The sequence below is a fragment of the Heptranchias perlo genome, chromosome 34, assembly GCF_035084215.1.
Source record: "Heptranchias perlo isolate sHepPer1 chromosome 34, sHepPer1.hap1, whole genome shotgun sequence".
In the NCBI taxonomy this organism is placed as follows: domain Eukaryota; kingdom Metazoa; phylum Chordata; class Chondrichthyes; order Hexanchiformes; family Hexanchidae; genus Heptranchias; species Heptranchias perlo.
In genome coordinates this window covers 19,494,059-19,501,813 of record NC_090358.1, presented here as the reverse complement: position 1 = coordinate 19,501,813, position 7,755 = coordinate 19,494,059, and the positions used below count along the sequence as shown (strand labels likewise).

General features: G+C 38.6%; 1 long non-coding RNA gene across 6 annotated transcripts in view; it reads right to left on the bottom strand.

The window, feature by feature from the left end:
* Positions 1 to 344: 344 nt before the first annotated feature.
* The window catches only part of LOC137301868 (uncharacterized), a 43,691-nt gene continuing 36,280 nt past the window's right edge, over positions 345 to 7,755 (bottom strand). For 4 of the 6 annotated variants that reach the window (XR_010958367.1, XR_010958368.1, XR_010958366.1 and 1 more), the window contains exons 2-4: positions 3,181 to 3,513; positions 2,300 to 2,485; positions 345 to 1,104 (exon numbers count right to left, since the gene is read on the bottom strand). This is a non-coding gene — a long non-coding RNA (uncharacterized lncRNA). Of the gene's footprint in view, positions 1,105 to 2,260; positions 2,486 to 3,180; positions 3,514 to 5,925; positions 6,216 to 7,755 lie in introns of those variants that run through there. The other 2 variants (XR_010958369.1, XR_010958371.1) reach the window with 2 other exon arrangements.

Genomic DNA, 7,755 nt, shown 5'->3' with positions numbered 1-7,755 from the left:
TCTTCTGTGCATTAGTGCAAAAGTGACGCAGTTTTATGTTTTACAGTGTAATCTGTATTTGTAGCTATTTGTTCTCGTGTTTTGGTTCACTCGGTGTCATGTATGCATTACCAATGCAGTGGAATCATTTCATGTAGCCCATCTCCAGCCCAAACCAAAATGGTTTCACTTGAAGTATTGTCCTGTGAAGCACTGATTTATGCAAAAGATACCAACTGGTGACACTGGGTATAAAGAAGCCAATCTTCAGAAAGTATCTGACATGTTTCCTGACTTGCATTTGTGTTGCATATTTTTGGTATAAGTCAACAACACTGTTGTTATTTTTATACCAATATCACAGGTTTGACAAAAAACATTAATTTATTCAAAATGTTTGCACCATTAGTGTTAATACAACCAGTGCCAGGAGCTGCTGATCAGAAGGTAGCAGAAGCGACAATTCACTGACCTGGAAAACAATGTAAAGTGGCACAAAATCCAGTCATTGAACGTGATATTCTTTTTTGATAATACAAAGAATAAATGAAACAGAACCAGTCCACAAGAAAACTTTTGCAAGGCACAGTACTGTGGAATTGCAAATACGTTTTAAAAGGGAGCCATTTTTCCACATTTACACAGGTTACACCTCCTGGCCTGAGATCAGCACAAGTACCTTGTTGGATCAAAAGTTCTAGCACAGCTGAAAATGGACAAATCTTGACAAATGTCACTTGTGGTGGTTAGTGTGAAAGACACTTGTGGCCAGAACAGGTTTTAAAAATCAAACCCTTCAGTCCTTCTGGCCTCTGCACCCATGGGTTATGTACTTCCTGTTGTCACTTAGTGATTGTTTATCCTCTGTTTATACTTCTCCATTTCCCTACTATCTCCAGGCATTTCCTATTATTTTCTTTTGTGCTCACTCATTGGGAGAGTTCCATGTACAAGATCCTGTCATTGATGTGGCATTGTCAACCCTGACACACATAAAGCCTTATTTTTTAAATCCAGCTCAAGATTGTGTTGTTCCATCATTTTGTTTCTTCGCTGAACACCCTTGCATTTGGAAAGGTTTCTTTTCCTCCTGTGTCCACTGAATTTCTTCTGTTCTTAAACAACCTGAAACAAGCACAATGCTTATTGTTACAACAAGGAACAAATACATGATAAAAACAGCGTGCCACATTTGAGGTGGTACACATCAGCCAAAAACCACCTCTTCCAATTTTTTTTAAGAGGCATATCATATTTGCAAAAAACGGCTGGCAATATTTTTCTTTTTGCTGGACACAGGGACATAAAGGGAGTCAATGAATATTACACACACTTCCTCTGACTTTTTGCGCTCCACAAAAATTCATTTGCCAAACTTAGTTTTCCACAAAGATGATGCTCCTTTAATAATGCTAGTAAAATAAAATCAATTCATAAACAGGGTCATACTAGAACATGATTTTAATATAGGCCTGGAAATTATACTGTGCAATGATAGTGTATGAACACTTAATGTTTTGTCCTATATTTAACTCATGTTGACCTTGAATCATAGGATTTTACATCATAGAAGAAGGACATTCGGCCCATCCTGCCTTGCCAGCTTCCTGAAAGAGTTATCTACTTAGTCCCATTCCCCAACTTCTTTCCTCATACCCTTTCAAATTTTTCTTCTTCATTTATCCCCTTTAAAAGCTATTATGGATTCTGTTTCCACCATTGTTTCTGGTAGGATAATCTATGTCATTACAAATTCACTGTGTGGAAAAAAAATTCTCCTAATCACTCCCTTCGTTCATTTGGTGATGATCTTAAAATGAGGCCGTCTAGTTACCGACTCAGTGACCAATGAAAATAGTTTTTCTTTATTTAACTTATCTAAACCTTCATAACTCCGAACGTTTCTGTCAGATCTCTTGATAACCTTCCCTGGTCTAATGAAAAGACCCCAAGTTTCGCTAGTCTCTTTTTTCCTGGTTATTTTAAACGGTCCAAAACCTCCGCTAAAATAGTGGAAAAAGGAACTTTATGGAAACACCTTAAGCACTCGTATGCTATCACCTCACAGCGTAATTTTCAATTTTAACTTTTTGTTAAAAGGGAGGCTGGCCGCAGAATTTTTGATTGAACTTGCACTACACGACCTCTTGTTGAAAGTCACAGTCAGATGTTTGTTGGCCTCAGTTGCATCAGGTGGATCATCAGGAGCAATAACTTCAAGAGCAGCTGGTTTTTTTTTGGTCAAGTGCCACAAAACGCAGTCACAAAGATACGGACCGACCTGCTGTAAACGCTGGCCGCGCGCTGCGTCAGCCCTCACCAGCTCACTGGGCCGGGAGTCGCATTGGAGGTGAGGCGCTTGGTATCATTGTTCCGCTAACCCCATTTTAACTGTACCCCCCCTTCTGGGTGATCGCGGGGCAGCGTTGACAGGACTGATGAAGAAGTCTACAGGCCAGGCCGGCCCGCCTTCCTGGCTGCTGGTAGAAGTGTGGCAGTAGGCAACCTGAAAGGGGAAAGAATGAGAAAGAAAGTAAAAAAAGGGAAACAGCACAGCTGTCTCCATCACAATTCTCCCTTACCTTAATTATACCAATACGCGTGCTTTAAACCTTTTCAGATTTTAATTGTTTAGATTTCCCTTCTAGATAATGCATATAGCTTGTAAACTACACATCACGTGTTCTTTTCATATATTTCAAATAATTTATTTACTTCCCAGGTTTAAACAAGGTTCCTACGGAAACTTCTAAGGAACAACAACTTACTTTTTATATATATTTTTGATAAGGCATCAAATTTTGTGACAAAAGGATAAACACTTGTACGATATCAACTGCATTCAACTTTCTTCTACCCTCCGCACGATGAAAGCTAGCCCCCCGCCCCCACCCCCCGCCGACCATAGCTCTTGTTCAAATCAAGACTGCGAACAATAGATTGACATCAATGTGTTCTATCTGGTGCATCTAATGAGATAAAGTGGGCAGATCAGCTCTGCTGGTTAGTCATTCAAACCCAGGAGGAAGAAGTGAGGAAAAAAAAATACAATGGTTTTTTCAATATCAGAGTAAGTGATGTGTATCTCAGCCTCCCCGTGAAGGCTGAAGGGAGCCTTCAAACTGCTGAATATTGTTTCTTAACACGGCCCATCCTGTGCTATTATGCCCGCTGACAGCTGATTGGGAGAAGCCTCCTTACTTTCTTAGAATGTGCAGCCAACCATTCCATTAACCCTCGAGGTTCCACATGAAATCCCCCCTTTAGATAAATTCATACTCAACAAATGTGATTAGCTTTACAGCCCTACAGCTTCTAATGTATAAAAGCAGGACATCCATGATCAATGCGGGCGGCAGTTGTCTTCTTTTAAAGTCGGGTGCAATCGCCAGGGCCTGTGAAGATGTAACAAGCAGCAGCCCTTTTTGAAGATGACAAGCCGTGCTTGACAACCTAATCCTTCAGCTTCAGTTGCTGTCTTAGTTAGTGGCCGCCTTTAGAAAAGTCAGAAGTGCTCACTTCCAAGGGTTTTGTCTGCAAAAACAAGGAATATTAAAATGAATCCATTCATTTGCAATTTTGTAAATCATAATTTATTGTAATTGATACCCAATTCACTACAAAAATCAGACAGTCACGTGTACACTACCAATATATAATGTCACAGCAAAAAATGTATGTGGCATAATTATTAATTAATCATTATTGTCCAGTAACTGACACAAGATTCATTGAATGTAGCATCCCTGTTTTGACATTTCATAAAATACTGCTCTACATTACCAGAAGCTGCACACAAAAAGGATTATCTGAGTGCTAACTTCTAATATCTGTTTCAGTTCTGTGCCTGGGTACATGTAGCCTGTATCTCCGCCTCAGCAGACTGTAGTCTATTACAAGGGGCTGTTTAGGAGGTTTTAATTTCTAAGCTGTGCAGCAGTCATCTAAACAAACAAAAAGATCTCGAAACAACAGGCCAGGTCATTTCCATTACAGATCTCCGACACTTACAGCATTATGCCGCTGGAGCAATGGACGAAATCTTGGACATTTTTTGTCGCCTGCCTCGCAAAGTGGCCAAGAAATGTTTACTAGTGAGAATTCAAATGAGTTCTCCATTCTACTATATGTCATTTTCCCACAGTTATATGATTTGGACTTGTTGCTGTTGACACCGAGTTGCGCAGAATGTGGAGAAAAAAAAAAGGAGTGAAAGAATTCTTTTCAACTCTTTTCATGTTTCACTCATTTCGCCTTGGCACCACTTTAGCCTCTTTATGTTACACGATCAGTTGGAATTTGCACAGGAGGAGTTGAAGGAATGCATAGGTTCCCTGGGAGAAGAAACTACAAACATGCTATAGACCAGATGTATAATGTTATATGGTCAAACAGTCAAACACAAAAGCTTAAAAACAAAGCTGTGAATTAGGGAGAAGCATTCAAAGAAATGTTTTCAAAACAGCCCAGCTGAGAGCTTGGATGCCTCTCCTGAGACTAAATGCTTAAAAAGGAGCCAGAGAAAGAAAGGAAAAGCCCATTTTGCTAATTAGGTGAAGCCTGGCTGCTGAATTTAGCATCTACTTTTCATCAAGGGCTGGTCTGTGAAGCTAAAAATATGCTTAGAAACTTATAAAAGGAAACCTATAGAGGATCAATTTTAAAGAAAAAAAATGCTAGATGGTACTGGCACTGCATCTGGGTTACATCAAGGTCTGCATGAAGCTTTTATACTTTTAAACAAGTCGAAAGAAACATATAAATTCTATCTATTAAAACGCAATTTTCTTAAAGAAAGCACAAAGCCTATTTATTAAAAATAAGGCACAGGTTTGTATTTTTAAAGATTGAAATCAAATAGTTTTGAATTGAATCAAAAATATATTTGCATTCTTAAACAATGCTTAAACTCTTAAATTCTTAAATTAATACATACTCTGAAAAGGCAACGTTGATAAATTTGATAAAAATGCCAGAAGTTTAAACTAAAATTAAGTAACCCATTTCTGCCTTTAAAAATAGCGAGAATAGAATAGGCTTCATGCCCTTAGGGTCGTGTTACTTGGATAATTTTACATATTAAAAGTAGCGGAGAGACAGACAGGGAATTAGGCACAGATTTCAATTTATTTTGTAACAAAATAGAACAACAAGTGTAAGTTGAAATCTGTGACTCTGTGTTATTATCAAATTTGGTTGACAAAAAAAACATTCTTGAAACCTTCTTGCCAGGACTTTTTTTAAAAATAGCAATAATGGGTATGCACTTCAGAGAGACAATAATGGTCGAGAAACAGTGGACACAAAGGAGGAACACTGAAAACAGACAACTTCAGCCCTCCTGATGTACTTGAGAAAGTGCCTCAGTGATGAGAACATTAACTAGTTACTGGTTATCTTCAGTGACACTATTTTGTTTTGAAGATTGTGTTGAAGATACAGAAAAGTCAGTGATGATTTATAAGTCAATACTGTTTTCATCGCTAAGGAGCTTCCTCTGACAAGATCAGCAGAGCTGGGGGTTCTATGTCTTCAAGTCTGAGATTTATTCATTAACGGCACTGAGGCATGTGCCTGTTGCTTAACACTGTTAAAAGTAACATTCCCTATATTTTTAATACAAATGCAAAATGGAAATCCACATAGGTATTCTGAAGTTATAATTCAAAAGATACTTTAATAAGATGTCTATTCATCTGTCGACAAAAGAGAATTCAGTATGATAACAAGCTGCACTGAAACAAATACTCCATAAAATCTACTTTCAAATTTTGATCGAGGAATTAATTGTGCTCCTTTTGCATATCAATGAAAATAGACAAACTAAAGCTTAGTGAAAACATAAGACAGCACCATCTCACTCATTAGAAAACTTTAGAGAACTCTGAACAGTCACTGGATGACCATAATCCTGTAATTTCATCATGTTGTCATGCTGTATCTTACCTTCCTTACCAATTTTCAATATTTTCTGAAGTTGCGGCTTCTTATCAGCTTACATATATTTTCAAAAAAAACTCTTTAAATATTACATCTTCTTTCATAAAGTAAGCTTAAAGGAGAGCATCATCTGATCCTTATGTTATTAACCCCATTCTAAAATGTTGTAAAGGTAACCAGCTTCCAGAAATCGTTTGACCCGAATATTACGTATGTGACCTTATAGGGATCCGTAACGTGTTTCACATTGGTTATCGTGACTTATGTTATTAAATTTCCATAACCTTACTTTAAGTGCTGGCAAAGTTGTACATGTTCTCAAACGGAATATTGTAAAAGCAAACAGTGCAAAATGCACCCGTGATTTGTCACAGAGATCATAAAATAGTGAGGTGAAATTCGAGGGGTTTTTTGAAGTTATACGTGGAGTTTGGTGAGAGGGCTCCCATATGTGGAAATGTGAGAGGCCTGTGATGTGTTAAAGGGGATGTAATGTGGATTGGATGTTGGATTGGTCTGCTATACTATAATAAAGAATATTGAAAGGGGAGATACTGCAGCTTTCAGGAAAAGCAGAGTCATAACAATTAGAGTAAATTAAATGTAAGGAGGGAAATAGCCACCATCTGAACATTATCACTTAAAAATATCTCTATTGACAAAATTGGGACAATGACATCTTTTGGCTTAAGTTTGCCTGACTCGAAATGTTTTATCTCACTTTTATAATATAAAGCATCTGTCAATCCGACAGTCAGCATACTTAATCCATCGGCCTGCTTGAAACAATGAGTCACTGTTTGGCTTTAGATGGAGGCACTGAAAGAGAGCACAATTTCCACTGATAGGGCCGACTGTGAAATCACTCAAGAATGATTCATAAAGAGAGACCAGATCTCTGGTCGGAGAATCCAGATTCCTCTATCAACTTGTCCGCAGTTCTGGTTTTAAAGAGAGAGGGGACAGTGAAAGAGAGGTCTGTAAGGAGTAACTAAGATTAATGAGGTAACCAGACTGCTAACATGCAATCATTCTGTTAAATAGCTCCTCAAACTGCCTGCATGAGGCAGACAAGAGTATAGAAGACATTCTTTTTTTTTTGGTGGTACAGAAGAACAGAGCAGGGGGCCCCACCAGCAGAACCTCTGTGAGTAACTGGTTGTCAAGTGCACCTATTGAGAAATGATGAGGTCAGCAGATCTGAGGGGTTCGCACCATATGCTTCAAATCCAGGCGCGTACTGGCGTGACCTCCACAATCATGTGGAAAGGGGGTGGGGGGTGGGAAGGAGGATGCTGCTAATAGGAAATGTGCTAGAACAGGGAAGGGAGATGCAAGGGAAGGCTTGTTGCAAAACATGTAGCAAAAAATGTAACAGTCCAGCCAAAAAAAACAATAGAACTGGCATATCCTTAATTATCGGCCTACAGCATCAAGCCTGAACCTAAAAAAGCACACCTCGTATGTAGCAAGCTTTTGCTAGTACTGTTGTTTAACATTTTAATTTTAACGATGTATCCTTTGCATAGATTTGTAAAAAGGATATTGAGGGATTGTTACTTCCCAAGATTCATTTTATATATTTAGCAGCTTTCATGATAACATTGATTTGAACTGAATTTGAGAGTTTAACTCTTTCTGGTTTGGACTGATAATAATGGCAGTAGTCCTCGCAGGCATCCACACTGGTAATGGTTTTCTCCATAATCTGGGGGTAGAAAAGTAGTGAAATGTTCTATGATATTGCAGAGGGAATATTCCAGTGTGAACGCTTGGCGATACAGTGATGTAGGGGATGGTTGCTCCTGCCAGAGGTGGTTGAGGAAAAGGTAGGAC